The sequence below is a fragment of the Amblyomma maculatum genome, chromosome 9 (assembly GCF_055883805.1).
Source record: "Amblyomma maculatum isolate TAMU_Amacu chromosome 9, ASM5588380v1, whole genome shotgun sequence".
Classification (NCBI taxonomy): domain Eukaryota; kingdom Metazoa; phylum Arthropoda; class Arachnida; order Ixodida; family Ixodidae; genus Amblyomma; species Amblyomma maculatum.
In genome coordinates this window covers 31,353,495-31,372,444 of record NC_139352.1, presented here as the reverse complement: position 1 = coordinate 31,372,444, position 18,950 = coordinate 31,353,495, and the positions used below count along the sequence as shown (strand labels likewise).

The 18,950-nt window shown below is 45.3% G+C and overlaps 1 protein-coding gene across 6 annotated transcripts in view; it reads right to left on the bottom strand.

Moving 5' to 3' along the window:
- The window catches only part of LOC146178762 (calcium and integrin-binding protein 1-like), a 39,102-nt gene that overhangs the window by 18,817 nt on the left and 1,335 nt on the right, over nt 1–18,950 (bottom strand). Inside the window, exon 2 of one of the 6 annotated variants that reach the window (XM_084578537.1) lies at nt 15,653–15,715. The exons of 2 other annotated variants lie outside the window; for them this stretch is intronic. The gene's annotated coding sequence lies outside the window, so the exon portion shown is untranslated. Of the gene's footprint in view, nt 1–2,023; nt 2,141–12,512; nt 12,669–15,118; nt 15,158–15,652; nt 15,716–18,950 lie in introns of those variants that run through there. 3 more of the 6 variants (XM_084578538.1, XM_084578539.1, XM_084578541.1) reach the window with 3 other exon arrangements.

Here is an 18,950-nt window from a genome sequence, read left to right as displayed (position 1 = left end):
GAGTCAAATGCTTTTTCGTAATCAATGAATGCTATGTATAAGGGCTGGTTATATTCCGAGCATTTTTCTATCACCTGATTGATGCTATGGAAATGACCGATAGTAGAGTACCGTTTCCGCAAACCCCCCTTAACGAGTACGTATACCGGGAAGATCTGGTTGGGAACATCCGACCTTAAGCACGTTTCCTGCCTATTGCATAAACGGCAGTGTCTGGGGTACTGTTCCTCGCCTCCTCGTCCCTCACACAACGAATTACTTGTCTCACGCAAGCATTCTATAAATTCAAGTCCAACCTTTATCTGGATAAGTGTAGCCGAAATATTCTCCGAGTACCGCATTCTAAACTTGAAGTTTGGAAATCACCATCCAGACGAAGACGGTAGGTGAATACGGCAGTGTCGCGTTACAAACGGTTGCCACTGGGACAATTTTGGCTATAAACACCCTATAGAAAGTTTCGAAGTAATTTGAGTCATTTGCTCGAAAACAAAACTTAAAACGCAAGTAAAGTGATTTTACTCACCGCGGCACTTGCCATCGAAACAAAGTAACTGCGAGCTTAAGCTGCAGCTGAATGGAGTTAGGACCAAAGTGTACAAAAGAGCAAGCACATCGTCCCCGCCTGCATGCATTTAGAGATATTCTGCTGTACAAAGTTCAAAATCCGCTGCACTGAAAATAATCCGACTGCTTTATAGATAAGGAATATCTCTTTCTTGTGTTGATCAGCGAGCCCTTCGCTCTCGATAAAACAGCACGGGAAATGATAAGCACGAAACCTTTTTCTGCGCAACATGCCTGCAGGTCGACCTTCTTCCCAGCTCTATTTGCAAAAATCCAAGGGTGCGCTGGGGTCACGTGACGTCACTCAACCCGACGACCAATCAGTGAAGGCCGTGCCAACTGCCACCTGCAGAGCCATGATCCTGATTTTTACCTAACCGTGGCGATGCCAGATTTTCTGGGGAAGGAGCTTTAACGCGTTAAAATACGCAACCTACAATACGACAAGCGACAGAACGCGTAAGTGGTATCGGCAGGAAGCATTAGACGAGGAAAAATTCCCTAATGCAAGATGTACACTACTCGCAATTAAAAATAAATAATAAAATGTGAAAGGCGATATTTAAACCATCATCCACCCTAACGTCGACAAGGCTGCGCGTACAACAAAAAATAACAAAAGGACAGTGCTGTCAAGCAAGCGGCTTTGGGGCACAAATTGCAACAAGGCAGTACTATGCAAATGTGCTACCCAACGATGTGTGAATAAAGTAAACGTGGAGTAGTTACTAGTTATGTTGCAAACTGAACCGGATGGCCGTTTCAAGCGCAGTGACTGTAAGCATTTCAAGAGCATACTCTGTGCACCAAGCAGCACACCTCTGCTCTTTAATACCAACTCTTAACTGCGTATGAGCCTTAAATAGCACGCGTTGAGTAAATATATTCAGAGCGACCAAACAGTGACGACGCGACTAAAATAGTAAAAGATATCACGAATTAGCGACGCAGATGAAGCGATTAGAGTGGATATAGCGAAGTGTGATATGACGGCCTTCGCCAATACCGGAGTCCACTGCCAGTGCGCCAGCAAGCGAAATGAATTGCTACACTCGAAGAATCAACGTATAAGCACAAGTATGACCGCGTAGCTTATTCCCTTTTCTTTTTGATATTTTCCTTTTTCATCCAAGAAGCATGGAGTTCGTAAGTCTAGCTCACAAGCGGAATGAATAAGTTATTTGTGAGACAATCAAGCGCTGTCGTTGATATCACTATATTTTTCACGATCATTGCTGCTGGCTTTGCGTAAACTAACGACAGAATGCGCTCATGAGTTAAGATCACACAAACATTTACAAAACTAACCGGAGTCAGGAAAAGAAGATCATTTCTAGCAACGGTTATAGGTCTCAAAATGCTGCTATAACGAGCATTACAGCGCCTAATTAATATGCCGCCCTACTGAGCACGAACAGTCCGCGCAAACGAAGTGTTTCGCCATGCGCCAGCTCACCGTTGTCTCTGCGTCTTTCCCGCGGTCGGCCAAACAGCTGCGCGGTGTCGCCCTATACCGAGTTTGCGCGGGTGCTGTCCAACGGTGCAGCTGCGGCTCGCATTGTTTTGCTGCATGCGGTCACACGTGCACCGCGGGGAAGTGTCAGGGCCAACAATGAGGGCTTGGCCGCCTGCCATCCGTCTTATCTGCGGCCGCCACAGCGTGCGGGATCGGGCGAGGAGAAAGTATATACGGGGCTCGTTTTCAGCTCCCTGGTCGAAGCTGTCGCTCGTCGATTGACGGCCCGTTTCGAACCCCCCTCTCTCGTTCGCATTCCTTAGCGCATATCCTTGGCGCCTTGCGAGGGCTGTTGGGCCCGCACTTGTAGACACGCAGCCGCACGAGACCGACACTTCAAGGTGCGGGTTTACGTTGATTGGATTTTACATGAGAAAGCGACATATTACGATATCAGTGACGCACGCCGTGGTGGAAGGCTTCAGGACTAGTTTCCATCGCCTGGAACTCTCCGAAGTGTCCCCAAAGCTAAGCAAACGTTCGTCTTCGTTCCGTGTCAAAAAAAAAGAAAAAAAAAAAGAAAGAAGAAACAGGAAAATAATGCAGCCCCGTGGGTGGTACACACGAAGAAACTACTTGTATTATCGCATGTGCGACAGCTGCAGATGCAGTTTTTGCAAAAATAAAAGGAAAAAATAAGAAACACGTTTTGGCGATTGGTGTTTTTCCATGTTCTTACTCGAATTATTGTTTTTTTTTTTTTTGCTCTTGCTTTGAGTGCCCTTTCACGTAACACGTGCTGGTATGATAGTATAAGAAAACTAGTACCGGTGGCCGCAATTATTTTCAATGTACTGTCAATGCCTAAACCTTAAATCCAATTAAATATCTCTCTCTGAAGGTGACTCTTCTCAAAGCCTTCGCTCTAAGAGTACCTATTCTATTGTTCTATTCTATGAAGATGTAGAATCGGCAATGCGAAAAGTAAAGGCGCAGTATACTGTACTAATGGGCGACTTCAATGCCAAGGTAGGGAAAAAGCAGGCAGGAGACAAGGCAGTCGGTGACTATGGCATTGGTTCTAGGAATAGCAAGGGGAAGTTACTAGTAGAATTTGCAGAGCGCAATAACTTACGAATCATGAATACCTTCTTCAGCAAACGGAAGAACCGGAAATGGACATGGAAAAGTCCTAACGGAGAGACTAAAAATGAAATCGACTTCGTAATGTGTTCAACCCCCGCCATTATGCAAGATGTAGAGGTAATCGGGAAACTGCGATGCAGTGACCACAGGATGGTGAGGTCCCGAATTAGCCTAAATCTGAAGAAGGAACGCAACAGATTAGTAAGAAAGAAACCCATCAACGAATTAGCGGTGAGGGGGAGGGCAGAAGAGTTTAGGATCTCGCTACAGAATAGGTATTCAGCTCTAACTGAGGATGGCTACATTACCCTAGAGGCAAGGAACAATAATTTCAGAGATATCATTACTGAGTGCGCAGTAGAAGTAGGCGATAGAATAGTTAGAGAGAATACCGGTAAGCTGTCTAAGGAGACGGAAGATTTGATTAAGAAACGCCAGAGTATGAAAGCTTCCAATCCAACAGACCAGATCGAATTGGCCGAGATATCAAAGCTAATCAATAAGCGCAAGGTGGCCGATATAAGGAAGTATAACATGGAGAAAATTGAGCATGCTGTAAAGAACGGGGGAAACCTTAAAGCGGTAAAGAAGTTGGGCATAGGCAAAAACCAAATGTATGCGATAACGGACAATATGGACAAGATAGTCAAAGTAGCCGAGGAGTTCTATACAGATCTCTACAGTAGCCAAAGTAGTCAGGCCCGTAATGAGATTGGCGGCAGGGAAAAACAGACGTTCCACCAGTGACGAAGGACGAGGTCAAGAAAGCACTAGAAACTATGGAAAGGGGGAAATCAGCCGGAGAGGATCAGATAACTACAGATTTGCTGAAGGACGGGGGGGATATCGTGCTAGAAAAACTGGCCACCCTGTCTGTATACGCAGTGCCCGGTGTCATCGACGGTACCGGAACCATGGAAGAATGCAAACATTATCCTCATTCAAAAGAAAGGGGACTCTAAGGACCTTAAAAATTACAGACCAATCAGCTTACTGTCTGTTATGTATAAGGTGTTTACTAAGGTAATCGCTAATAGAATCAGGACAACCTTAGAGTGCAATCAAGCAAAGGATCAAGCAGGGTTTCGGAAACGGTACTCTACTATCGATCATGTCATACCATCAATCAGGTGATAGAAAAATGCTCGGTATATAACTAGCCCTTATACATAGCATTCATTGATTACGAAAAAGCATTTGACTCAGTTGAAACCTCGGCGGTGATGCAGGCATTGCGAAATCAGGGGGTAGACGAGCCGTACGTGAAAGTGCTGGAAGATATATATATAGTGGCTGCACAGCAACCATAGTTCTGCATAAAGAAAGTAACGAAATTCCCATCAAGAAAGGTGTTAGGCAAGGAGACACAATCTCCCCAGTACTATTCACAGCTTGTTTAGAGGAAGTATTCAGAGACTTGGAATGGGAGCAGTTCGGGATAAGGGTAGATGGAGAATACCTCAGTAATCTGCGATTTGCTGATGACATTGCCTTGCTAAGCAACTCGGGGGATGAACTGCAAATAATGATTGATGACCTAGACAGGAAAAGTAGAAAGGTAGGTTCGAAAATCAATATGCAGAAGACTAAGGTAATGTGCAACAGCCTCGGGAAGGAACAGCAGTTTACACTAGGCAGCGAAATACTGGAAGTAGTAGGCAAATATGTCTACTTAGGACAGGTAGTAACCGCAGATCCGGACCATGAAAAAGAAATAACAAGAAGAATAAGATTGGGATGGAGCGCATTTGGCAAGCACTCGCAGATTATGACTAGCAGCTTACCGGCACCGCTCGAGAGGAAAGTATACAACAGCTGCATCTCGCCTGCGCTCACCTATTGGGCTGAAACGTGGAGGCTAATCAAGAGAGTTCTACCTAAGTTGAGGACAACCCAGAGGGCTATGGAACGAAAAATGGTAGAGGTAACATTAAGAGATAGAATGTGTGCAGAGTGTTGTGTTGTGTTGTGTTGGGTTTAGTGGCGCATAAGCAACTTAGGCTATCATGCGCCAATTTCATGGTTAAGAGTGTTGTATTTATGTAATTTAATCTTACATTCTGTTTAGGACGTTTGCTTCTATTAAAAACCTGAAAACACAGGGCAAATCAACAAGCGCATTTTCACCTAACAGCAAAGCTGGATGAAGAGGAATGTGTTGTTTGTAAAACTGTGTAAAATGTTTTTTCCTCAGTTGTTCAAGTTGTCTGCATGAGATTAAAATGTGGATGACTGTTAGCTCGTGTCCGCATGAATCACAGAGGGGCTTATCCTGTTTAGTTAAAATGAAACTATGTGTTAAATGTGTGTGTCCTATGCGAAGACGGCATAGAGCCACTTCTTTGGAACGTTCAAGATGGGTGCTCGATTTCCACTCTTCTATTACAGGCTTTATGAGGTGTAGCTTGTTATTTGTTTCAGTGTTCCAAGTGGACTGCCATTTTTGTATCAGTCTACTCTGTACCAATTTCATGCAGTCTTGAGATGGTATCTGCACTTGTTTTATTTTCTTGTCTCGAGCTTTGGCAGCGCACATATCTGCTTTTTCATTACCTCGGATTCCTACATGACTGGGTACCCAGCAAATTTTTATGCTTCGTCCTTTATCTGTAAGTGTTGCTATGCTGTGTATGATGTTTCCAAGTATTGGTATAACTGCATTTCTTGTGTGAAGGGCTGTGACTACACTTAGGGAATCTGTGTAAATAATACTTCTCCTGAGGTTTTCTTTCATTATTTTCTCTATGGCAACAGAGACAGCATAGCATTCAGCAGTAAAGATGGACGCGCACTGTGGAAGTCTCATTATTTCCTCCCATTCGCCTTGAACAACTGCGCTTCCGACATAATGATCTGTTTTCGAGCCATCCGTGTAAAAGTCTGTGAAGTTACTGTATTTTTCTTTCAGCTGAAGGAATTCTTGTATGAAGTGCTCTTGTGGGGTTATTGTTTTTTGGAACTGTGTAAGAGAGAGGTCGCAAACTTCAGGGACCAGGTACCAAGGAGGCAGAGGGTTAGGTCTTTTGGCAATGCTAGGTAAACAATCCGGTAGCTCAACCTCTTGACACATTTGCTCAAATCTTAGGAGCAGTGGTCTCACTGCATTGGGTTTGTTGGTGAATAGTGTTCTAGAAGGGCATTTAGTTACTAGAGAATAGCAGATATGCTTTGGCAGAGATCTGATTTTAAATATATAGGCACATGTAAGTGAAGTTCTTCTGATTTCAAGAGGAGGTTCATTTGTTTCCACAAGCAGACTGGATATAGGAGAAGTTCGGTATGCTCCACATGAGAGTCGAAGTCCTGTGTTATGTACCGGGTCTAGTTTTTTTAAATATGATGGTCTAGCTGACCCATACACTATGCAGCCATAGTCTAAGGTGGAGCGTACGACAGATCTGTAAATGTGTTTAAGGCATGTCCTGTCAGCGCCCCAGTGTTTACGGGAAAGAACTTTTAGTATGTTTAGAGATTTGGAAGCCTTTTTCTTCAGGACATTTATATGAGGAAGAAAGGTGAGTTTTTTGTCAAAAGTTACGCCTAGAAATTTGTGTTCGTTTTTCACCGGTAATTTCGTTTTGTTCAGGTGTAGTGTAGGATCTGTTTGTAAGCCTCGTTTGAGAGAGAATAGGAGAGCCACTGTTTTTTGAGGAGAAAACTGAAATCCGTTTGTGTCTGCCCATGCTGCTAGTTTATTTATGGTCAACTGCACCTGTCTCTCACATGTAGATACGTTAGAGGATGTGTATGCAATCTGTAGATCGTCAACATAAGCTGAATACATTACGGATTTCGGGATAACTGTGCTTATGGAATTCATTTTTACTATAAAGAGAGTTGTGCTTAAGACGCATCCCTGTGGTACGCCATTCTCCTGTACAAAGTTCTTTGAAAAAGTTGAGCCCAAACGCACACGGAATGAGCGATTTGACAAGAAGTCCTTTAGACAGTTTAACATCCTACCACGTATGCCTAAATATGCTAGGTCACGGAGGATGCCAAACCTCCATGTAGTATCATACGCCTTTTCCATATCAAAGAAGACGGCAAGGCAGTGCTGTTTGTGAATAAATGCTTCACGAACAGTGTTTTCAAGGCGGACTAGATGGTCCGTGGTAGAACATGCTGTTTTGAACCCACATTGGTGTATGTCTAGAAGTTCTTGGGAATGAAGGACAAAGGCTAATCTGGTATTAAGAACACTTTCAAAAGACTTTGCTAGGCAACTTGTGAGAGCTATGGGTCTATAACTGCTGGGGGCCGTTGGTGGCTTTCCTGGTTTCAGGAAAGGCACAATAATAGCTTTTTTCCAGGCCTCAGGAATACTCCCGGATACCCATACTTTGTTGAAAAATTTCAGAAGTGCTTCTAATGCAGGTGTAGAAAGATGTGCTAGCATCTGATAGTGAATTTGATCTGGGCCAGGTGCAGTCTTCTTGCCGGCAGATAGAACAGTGTTTATTTCTTGTAGTGTTATTAACTTGTTATATGTTTCATTAGTACTTCCACTTGTTGGCAGTTTTTGTTTTTCGGCCTTGTTTTTGTATGTTATAAAAGATTTTGGGTAGCGTAGTGAGCTTGAAATTGCAGAAAAATGATCGCCTAGAATATCTGCCTGTTCCTGTAAGTTTGTTTGGGTGCCAGGAGATGTTAGAAAGGGGACTGTGTACGGGGAGAAGTTGCCATCCAGTTTGTGAACAAGCTCCCACATTTTTTTTGATGTGATTGAGCTATTTATTGATGATATGTATTTTTGCCAAGAAGCCTTCTCAGCGTTTCGGCGGATGTACCGTGCCCTAGCTTTCGCCTGTTTGAATTTTACGAGGTTTTCGTTTGTAGGGTACCTGCGAAAGGTTCCCCAAGCTTTGTTTTGTTTCTTCTTTGCATCTCTGCACTCCTGAGAATACCAGACTTTGCGATTTTTCAGTACCACTCCTGAAGACTGTGGTATAGCTACAAGTGCTGCGTCAATGATGCAGGCCGTAAATTTTTCATTTATCTCGTCAACACTGAGTTTTTCGGAAAAGACCTTTTCCAGGCTGGCTTCAGACTGGAATAGAGCCCAGTTCGCAAGGTGCAGCTTCCACCGCTTGGGTTTGTTTAGAGTGATGGAGGGTGAGGGTGTTAGGCTGATAATGACAGGCAAATGATCACTTCCTAGAGGATTGTCAAAGACGTCCCATTTAAAATCAGTAAAAATTGATGGGGAGCTAAATGATAAATCTAAAATGCTCATTTTCCCCGTGCTTGGGGAGCAGTATGTATGCTTCCCTGTATTTAGCAGGCAGACATCATTGTATAATATAAAATCCTCTAATATACGACCTCTAGTGTCTGTCTGATCGCTTCTCCAAAAAGTGGAGTGCGCATTAAAATCTCCAACAACCAGATATGGTTCTGGCAGTTGTTCTAAAAGCTCTTCCAGATCATGAAGGGTTACAGTTAGGTGCGGTTGGAGATACAGTGAGCATATAGTTATTGTTTTATAATGAATGATAGAGACAGCAACAGCTTCGAACTTGGTTTTGAGGCTAATTTCACGTGTTGCTACTCCATTCTGCACTACAATAGCGACACCTCCAGATAACCTATTTGCTTCTTTTCGGTCGCAGCGAAAAACGTTGTGTCCTTTTAAAATGTTTTGGTGTGGTCCTAAGTTAGTTTCCTGTAGGCAAAGGGCTACAGGAGAAAATGAATGTAAAATGTCTTTTATATCGTTGTAGTTGTTTATGAGACCTCGGCAGTTCCAGTGTATGAGGAACGCCATTTTTTTTTTTTTTTTTTTTTTGGAATGTACCTGAATTTAGGTTTCAGGTTTTTCTGGTCCTGTTATACGAGGTTTTTCTCTCCGTTTTCTTTCTAGAGAGTTATGCCGCCGCTGCAGCGTGGACGAGGAAGGGGTTGTGTCCATTGCCTCAGGGGCTTTGGACGTTTGGGGAGAGTTAGGAGTGTTGGTTGCAGGCTTCCCTTCTGGGGGAGAAGCCTTTTGGGCTGTTGGCTCTGGGGCCAGTGTGCCCTGTTTCTGCGATGGCAGGGCAGCTTTCGCTGCTTCTGCCTGGGGCAAGAATGGCCCTGCCTGAGGCTTACCCTCGGCGGAGACCAAATCCTGTTGTGGTGTGCTGCCCCCATGCTCCACCACATTGGAATAGTTCGGTTTGGCTGTGAACAAAAAAGTGCCCTGTTTAACAAGATATCGCTGTCGTGCCTCTTTAAACGTTATGTTTTCCTTGACTTTTATGGTAATGATGTCCTTCTCCTTCTTCCAAGAAGGACATGACCGTGAGTACGCGGCGTGTTCACCTGCACAGTTTGCGCAGTGTGGCGCAGCTTCACACTCGTCAGATTTGTGTTCATTTGAGGCACATTTTGCACATGTTTGTCGGCCACGGCAGCTCTGGGAGCCATGACCGAATCTTTGGCAGTTGAAACAACGTCTAGGGTTTGGAATGTAGGGCCGGATGTCTACTTTGATGTAACCGACTTCAATGGATTCAGGGAGTTTGCTGGAGTTGAATGTCAGAACTATGTGCTTTGTTGGTATTTCTTGGTTGTTCTTCCGGATTTTGATCCTGTGTACACCGATCACATTTTGCTCAGAAAGACCTTCAAGAAGTTCTTCTTCGGTGAGTGACAGGAAGTCATTCTCTGATATCACGCCTTGGACTGTGTTCAAGGATCTGTGAGCACTGACCGTTATTGGGATATCCCCAAATGTTGTAAGTTGCTGAAGGTTGCTGTACTGGAGTTTGCTTTGCAGCTCAAGCAGGAGATCCCCGCTAGCCAGTTTACTAACTTTGTATCCTGGGCCTAGTATGGTTGTGAGAGACCTAGATACTGCAAAGGGGGATATTAGCCGAGCTTGTTTGGCAGGGCTTTCACTGTGGATCACATGATATTTAGGGAAAGTGTCATGCTTTGCTGAAAAGAACTGGGCTGATACATCGGTCCGCCTTTTCTTGGAAAGGCGATCAGTTTGTTTGGAGGAAGAAGCCATAAATAATGTATGATGTTCGGCCGCGGCGCCAGCCACCCACCATGGAGCCCAACGAGGGGACGGGGCAGGAATTGGCAGGCAAGTCCTGTCCACGTCAGCTGTACACCGTAACTATAACCTAATATGGCGTAACTCAGGGTAGTCAGCCACACAAGGTTAACCCTCGCCACCTGGAAGTAAGGAAAAACCGGAAGAGAGTAGAGGACAGGAGAGTTGTAGGATAGAAGATAGGAACGTGAAAGATGAAGGGGAGGATAGGAAAAGGCGACTGCCGATTTCCCCCGGGTGGGTCAGCCCGAAGGTGCCGTCTGTGGGAAGCGTGGGCCAAAGTGGTGTGTTGCCTCCGCCGAGGGGCCTTAAAGGTCCAAACACTCGGCATCGGCTCAACCACCAGGATCCCCTTTTCCCCAGACACGGCGATGCCACGCACGGCTAAGCGTGGGTGCTCGGGGTCCGTGGTGTCGCACAGTACACGCAAACATCTGCTTTAGCAGATGCCCCCTGCGGGGAGAATGTGTGCAGAGTAGGTCAGAGAAATAACTCAAGTTACCGACATTCTAGTGGAAATTAAGAAGAAGAAATGGACATGGCCAGGACACGTAGTGCGAAGAGAGGATAACCGATGGTCGCTGAGGGTAACAAACTGGATTCCAAGGGAAGGAAAGCGTAGCAGAGGGCGGCAGAAAGTTAGGCGGGCGGATGAGATTAAGAAGTTCGCAGGGGTCAAGTGGATTCAGCTAGCACAGAACCGGGTTAAGTGGAGAAATATGGGAGAGGCCTTCGCCCTGCAGTGGGTATAATCAGGCTGATGATGATTCTATTGTTGCGTGGAGAGTACCCTAAGTGCTGTAGAGCGAAGGAAATAAGCAGACGCTTCTAAGTCCTCCGAGATAAGAAACCTCTGCGCGGATAGCCTGACTTCTGAAGCGTATGCTTTACTCCGCTCATGCTATACTTTTGTTATTTTTTTTCCCCTACATGAACTATACAAAATTGATTGCTCTGCTTCGCTTAAAAGATAGGTGAATAATTGTAGCTATACGCGTGTGCACACACGCAACAGTAGGAAGCGACTGCGACACATATTTGCGTGAAACAACTTGCGAAAAGGCGAGATTGCATTAGCTAATATATTTAGGAGCCGTGCAGGGTGGGAGGCAGTTTCTACAGGTGCACTCGTTGGGGAAATTCAAGCCTCTGTTTCGACTATTCGGCGTATAAAGCAAGCGCTTTATTCGTGCGCAACTAAGTACATACTCTTAGCAACACTCTCTAGCGTTTGCGTTGTTAGGAGACTGAAGGAATTTGATCCGAGTGTGGCGGAATTACACAGATAAAAATGGCATGTGATATTCAAGTGCACGTTGAGAACTCGCAGGCGGCCGAAGTTCATCCGGATCAGTGGTAAAAGCTTGCCGCCCAAGCCCACAGTGTAATAAGACGGTTTGATTTGGTTTATGGTATAATGTCCCAAAGTGACTGAGGCTTTGGACGCGGTAGTGGAGGACTCCGGGAATTTCGACCGCATGGGGTTCTTTATTCTTGCACTGAAAACGCACAAAACACGGGTGCCTTGCTTTCCGCCTCCACCGAAAAGCGGCAGCCGCTGCCGTGATTAGATCCCGCATTCTTAGACACAGTAGTCTAGCACCGCAACACTGCACCACCACGGCGGGTCACATTGTAGTAAGAGTCCTCTGTTAAAACCTTCACGAGAAGCGACTAAATTGGCGCTTTTTGCTAGCTGTCCCATTGCTATCACGACAACTAAAATAGTGCATTGCAAGGAAGCACAGAATTTCGCATTGTTTTGGGAAAGTTCGGCTTATTTATTACCTCAATGGAATGGTTTTATTTCGAGACCTTCTAGGCAATAGCAGAGGGAGGGAGGGGGCTTAAATCTTTTTAATTAAGCTGATCACGAAACTAATCTCGATTCGGCGCCATCGTGAATTAGGCGCTCACGACTTATCACGCGATTGTTGTGCGGCACCGATGGTAAAACTCCAGTTCGCATTGCCGATATCTTGACACGACAGCCCTCCTATCGTCGCAAGAAGAACGGGGGAGCCCTGCTGTCATGTCAAAATGCTACCATTTAGCATATTGCCCAGACAGCAGCTAAACCTCTAAGGCAGAGTACTGCGTGCCGTCTTAAGCTTTCTACTCCAGATAAGATTATACTACTGCGACAAAGCATCCAGCGTTGAATGCGAGCTTCTTAAGTGACCGAGATAGCAGCTTTAGCAGAAAGAAAACACAGGATACTTGTCGTTACACTTTAGCACAGGGGAGTAGCTTAAGGTACACACCCTAACAGGAGCAATGTATAACGAACGTCGAACTCACCCGCTCCGCACAGTTCTGAACACCGGGCGCTCGCAGGCTGCTGAACACGCTATGTGGCTCCGTCGTCACTGCTTCGTTGTCGTTGTCGGGGCTTATCTCCCTGAATGCCGTTTCATTATCGCCTCTCTTTCGCTTTGCGATAAAGCGGCCATCGTTCCAAGCAAGAGAGCGCATTACCGAAATATGCGCGTCTGCCGTTGTTATGGGATTTATCGGGCCTACCAAGAAAAATGCCGTCCGCACAAATCAGGAGCATTTCGCACTGCTGCCGCCGTCAGTTGAAAGTCGAGTGGAAGGCGCTACAGAAGGGGAATAAGATACAAAAAAGACGCAAGCCTGTATAGGTCAGCTGGGTGGGTATTCCCATCGTTCCGAAGGGCATCGCGAGTGGATGCATTATATCGCAGAGTGCATCGTACATCGATGCTTATCTGAAGCGTGGACAAAGTGTGTGTATTATGCCAACGTAACAGCGTGCGCCTTACCCTGTCCGAGGCCAGCGCGGTTATCGCCTGAACGGTTTCCAGAAGGACAGAAGAAGGCGCGGGCGGCTCCAAAACCTGTCCTCCCGTGAACATAGGCTTTGTCAGCGTGGTAACGAGTTCGTATGTAAAGCGCTATTTCTCGCACCGCTGACGGCTTTGTCGGCCTTCGCGTGTCTGTAATGCCGGAAGTTAAAGGGGCGAAACGGGAGCTCGAAGTTGTTTCCATCGAGCCATGAATTGCCGCAAGGCAGCCTGTGCTGTTGCTGCAGCATCGATCTTGTAGTTTGATATTTGTGCAGAACACGAAGCCCCGTCATTATGTTACTTCTTTCTTTTATCCCCCTCCCCTCAACCTCGCCGATGTAGTAGGGTGATCTAGATCTGTAGATAAGATATGGCTCGCGACTATTAGTTCTTATAACAAAATCTGCATTGTTGATATACAAATATGCGCCCTTCGTCTGTTGCGAATCAGCAGCGATACAGTAAAAAGAAAAAAGTGTGACGTACAAGAACTAGACATTCCTCAAGACACAGGAGCACGTGCTCCCGGCGAATTGGTTTAGCAATACTTTGGCATTTTGCGCATTACGCAGGAGATGACGTCAGAAATGAAGTCAATAGCCAGAGGGTCACAAGCAGCGAGCCATCGCGTACCGATACGGTTCGATTAAGTGCCGTGTTAGCCGTGTCAAGCGTTTCGACATGTCAAACCGCTATAACGTGCGACGCAAAATAACCTACAGGCCGGTTTCTTCATGGTCATTTGCCATTAAGCACCACACCGCGGAACCCGGACCCGGATATGATTTGTTTATTTCTCTCTCTGTGCCCACCTCCGACGACAAATTCGATTACGAAACACTTCTATTCCTCGCTGACAATTCACATGAACCGAACTATTTCATACTTCTGTGGTTGCTCTGACCATGCAAGCTTTTCGCAGAAAATTTAACGCCGAATTTTACGAATGTTGTGCACGGGCGATGCCTCTTTTCTGATTTAAAAGTACTTCTCAAAACCTACAGTAATTGAATAAAAGAAAAAGACTACGGAGCGCCTACCTCAGCACAGCTGCCTGTTTGGGCGATGCTTGTTTTTCGTTGGTCAGAGTGGCTAATAATGGTTCCGGAAGAAGTATCTGCATATCCTCTGCCCCTGAAGTACCTCAGTTAAGATATGAGCTCCGAAAGTGAAATAGCGTGCACAGCGGGCGTGATAACTGTAATTAGGATAATTGTTAACACGTTTTTAACATAACGCATTTTTGCTTCCGAATACAATTTATAACACGAGCGCCCCCTGTGGGAAAGGAGCGAGGGCAGCGATGGTGGACAATTGTTCTGTTTTTTTTTTTTTTGTTTTTTTTTTCACGCGTATCCAAAAAAAGTCATGGACGTCGTGGGCAGCCAGTGATTGATCTTCGCTAGTACCGGCGCAGACCATTGATGATTGCGCGCCCACACGCTGACGGAATGCGAACAATTTACGGGTTCTACCCTGATGATGTCGCCGCCTTCAGTGGGCGTGCAAAATGTCCGCCTGGCTTGTTAGCGACATAATGGTGGCCAAGTGCACCAACTTGCGTGACCATCCTATTACCACGCCCACTCTTCCTTCTTACGACAATGCAGCGGGTTGCAAACGGTACCTACTCAGTATTTTCTCATATTCGCTTTATTCGTACATTGTCTCGTTCGTAAGGCCCCCTTATTATCAGGGCTAAGTAGACTGAGTGCAACGTTAGAGTCTTAGCGATGACTTACTTCCAAGGTAATGATATCTGTTATTGATATCAGATCTCTCATTGCAGAACGCGACATTTCATTTTTGTCTACTACGTTAGAGAGATTTAGTGGCCTAATTCAAACCGGTTTTGTGAGTAAGGGCGGCGGGTTTCGTCACCGCGTTCTGTTACTGATTTCTTATCTCATACCTTAACAATTTCTCGTTCAACGGTCATTCAAAATATGAAAAGTAGCAGCACAGTTTAAGGGCACAGAATTTTCGGCACCAGCTTCTTAACATAATGGGAAAAGCTGCTCCAGGGAGCACGACAAGAAGGGCATAGCTTGAAAAAATAAAATTATTTCTGCACTTAGGGAAGTGGGCTTCACTTACGTAATAATTGGATGTAATCAGCGTCCCCAACAAGGTTACACGATACTCTGGGTCTGTGCCCTCTGTGAAAAATAAGGGTTTAGGCAGGTAATGAGCATCACTTCGTTTGGCTTTCACGACCAGCAGGCTGTGTATTCCGCAGTAGGCAGAACTCTGTCAAGATGATCTATGAAATATCACGTGTGTGTATGTACCTAAGGGCATCGACATGGAAAGGTTCCTCAAGAAGATACGTAAGAGTCCACGCCATAGAAGAAGGGAAGTGCCGTGGTAGACCTTGATGATGATAAGCATGAAGCGCCTTTTGAGTACCGGACAAGGAGAGAGGAATGCCACTTATTCACGGCCGCAGCAATGACATTGCATCTGCCAATAAGAAACCATGCTCTATACCTTATATCCAAGAGAGTTATCGCCAGTGTTTAGAGAGCCATGACAGGCGTTACTTTCTAGATACTAAATGTACAGAACTATGAAAAGGCAGTCTCCTAGCCGAACGAAACCAACTAACAAAGAGAGAGAAAAAGCATGTACTTAAAGGAAAGGTGGAGAGGTCGGCTGGCGGTAAAGATGGAGATCCTGGTCTGCTGCTCAGCACTGGGGAAAAATAGTTATATAGAGAGTCATGATTTATAGAATAGTGTCAAGTGACAAGGAGGACAATAGAAAATTCCACGCACGCACTCGCTGGCATGCCGAGAAATATTGGACATTGTATGAGAAGGAGCTTTCGAGAGTAATTTTTCACATATCGTGTAAAATCACCGTAACAACAAATTAGTTGGGGTTTAACTCTGATTAACCCTGGTTGAATTGCGATAGCAACGGCGGCAGTTTCTTTTTACTGCTACAGTATTCTCCTATCACGCCCTATCAGTGTAAGGTGCTACATTATTGGGGACACTTAAGCTCATCCTTTGAGAGTATGACGCGAGAGCGTAAGCTATCAGCCCACATATAAATGAGAAGGGTTCAATGCTGCTGAACAGAATGTGGAGCGAAAGCATTAACTGCGGCTGACCGAGCGTTCTTCGTCTTCTTCGTCTACTTCTTCGTCTTCTTAGTCTTCGTCTTAGTTTCCTTCGTCTTCTTAGTCTTCGTCTTCTTAGTCTTCGTCTTAGTTTCCTTCGTCTTCTTAGTCTTCGTCTTCTTCGCGGCTGTTCAAGGTCAAGCGTGGCCCTTCCCGGGACCACAGGACGGGTCGAAACCATTGATATCGCAATAATAGAGTTTCTAGAGCTAATAGAGCTAATAGAGTTTCTTGGTGTGCACTTTTCAAACAAGCACAAAAATTGTTTTCTTTCATTTTATAATTATTCGTTGTGAGCGCTGGCCAATCTTCAGAAGCAATGTTTTGTTATGTACGAGAAGCATAGGTTTGGTTTGGTTCGTGGGATTTAACGACGCAAAGCAACTCAGGCTATGAGAGACGCCGTAGTGGAGGACTCCGGAAATTTCGACCACCTGGGGTTCTTTAACGTGCACTGACGTCGCGCAACACACGGGCGCCAAGCATAGACGATTTCTATCAAAATACTCATATTTCACAGCTGCCTCAAAGTTGTTTTTCGGAAACGGAGGCATTGGTTTTGTAAGGCTCGCGGCAAGTGTAGAAAAAAAAATTGAAAGCAAATTTTCGCTACGCATTGGAAACTAAACCATTACCGTCGACAGTTGCCTAACAGCATCCTCCATTTTCCCACGATTCCCTCACGATAAAAAGTGTCCCCAAAGCCGGATATGCATCGTCTCGCACAGATTCTACGCGTAGCACGAGCAGTTCGTCTTGCGCACACATCCACAGTCTACGTCTTGCAACCTACAGACGGTTGTGGACAGCCGCATAGCCTATTATTATTATTATTTCAAAAGCAATACTGCTCGCAGTTTGAGCCGTCAGCTTAGCCCGGCGGGGACCACCATTGACCTTCGACCTTTAGACGACCCCCGTAAACGACCCCAAGCTGGCAGGAGCTGCCAACTTGGGACATGGGACGGTTATGTGATAACCAGCCTGCCAGGACCCTGGCATTCACGTTACTCCTAGAGCCCAATAAGGCACCTTCATACGGCTTGGTTAAAGAGAGGCTTTATATGTGGGCTGCAGGAGCTGCCAACTCGGGTCTCTCGTTTCACATGGGACCCTTATGTTAGAATCAGCCTGCCGGGACCTTGGCATTTTGTTACCCCTCTAGGCCACTAAGGCACATTCATACGGCTTGGCTAAAGCGGGGCTTTAATTGTGGGCTAGGGAAGAAGAATGCTCGGTCACCCGCAGCTATTGCTTTCGCTCAATTTCGGTTCAGCAGCGTTGAACTCTTGTAATTTTATTTTTTCTTCTTCAAATTATTTGATTGGGGAAGAACGATGTGTACAATTTCTAATTATTGGCACGAGGAACAAAGCGTACATTTACAAGTTGCAGGTCGTCTTGAAACACAGCTAGCTGTAGTGTTTGCAGCAATGTATACCACGTATAAGCCTGTAAAGAGAGGTGTCACGTAAATATCTGGTGGCGCATACCTTTCGACCGGTTCATGAGCAAAGCTTTTTTGGTCATGAATTGCAGAACAAACTACAAATCGGTAGCTTGGGGCCAAAGCTGAAGTCACCTGTTTTTTTAACGACGAGATACAACCTAAACTGACAATCTTACGTAATTATTCTTCCCTATAGCAAATAAAGTTTTAAAAAGGAAAAACAAATACTTCAAGCTTCGTCATTGGACCCTCGACAGCTTTCAGCTAAGCTCCACAAGGCTAGAACTCTTTTTATTTTGAAAGCTTGGTTACATTTACGTTCGGTTTAGTTCGGTTTAGTTCATGGGTTTAACGTCCCAAAGCGACTCGGGCGATGAGAGACGCCGTAGTGGAGGGCTCCAGAAATTTCGACCACGTGGGGTACTTTAACGCGCACTGACATCGCACAGCACCCGGGAACCTTCCTTTTCGCCTCCGTCAAAAGCGGCCACTACGGCCGAGATTCGATCTTACATCCTTGGTACAGCGATCGAGCGCCCTAATCACTGCGCCACCGCGGCGGGCAGACACATTTGCTTGGGACAATATATATATATATATATATATATATATATATATATATATATATATATATATATATATATATACCAGGTACTTCAGGGAAGTCGATCGCAATTTTTATATATTTTTTCTTTATGTAAATAGAAGCTATTTGCCGCGTAGTAATACCAGTATTGGCAGACGTCAAACACAGGCGAATATTGTTAACTAGTAATGTGACTGACCAATTTCTGGAAGGTAACTTTTTTGCCTATTATCGATAAGCATCGGATTGAAATAACAGATATTTAGGCGGCAGTTAGCAAAAGCCGTATGTTTAGAATCATAAATACCCGCTCATCCTTAGGCCTCCACAAAAGTTAAAATTTCTTTTTTTTTTCTCAAAACAATATCGCGCCCGTATTGCGTGAGCCAACGATGTCGAATAGACCCAACGCACTCGTAAAGTGGTTAGGGCGCTCACCTCTGTGCCCAAAGATGTGGGATCGAATTCCAGCCGCAGCGGCCGCTTTTCGATGGAGCCGAAAAGCATGGTGCCCGTGTGCTGTGCGAGGCCAGTGCACCTAAAAGAACCCCAGGCAGTCGAAGTCTCCGGAGCCCTCCACTACGGCGTCTCGCGTAGACCGGGTTTCTTTGTAACGTTAAATCCCGCAAGACAAACTCTCTCACATGAACTGCATTGTCCCACTGACAATGAATAGTTACAGGGCATTATTCGATTACTATTGTGATGCTAGCATTTGTAGTAAATGTTAGGTCATTTATCCATTGGGCAACATGAAGCGCATCAT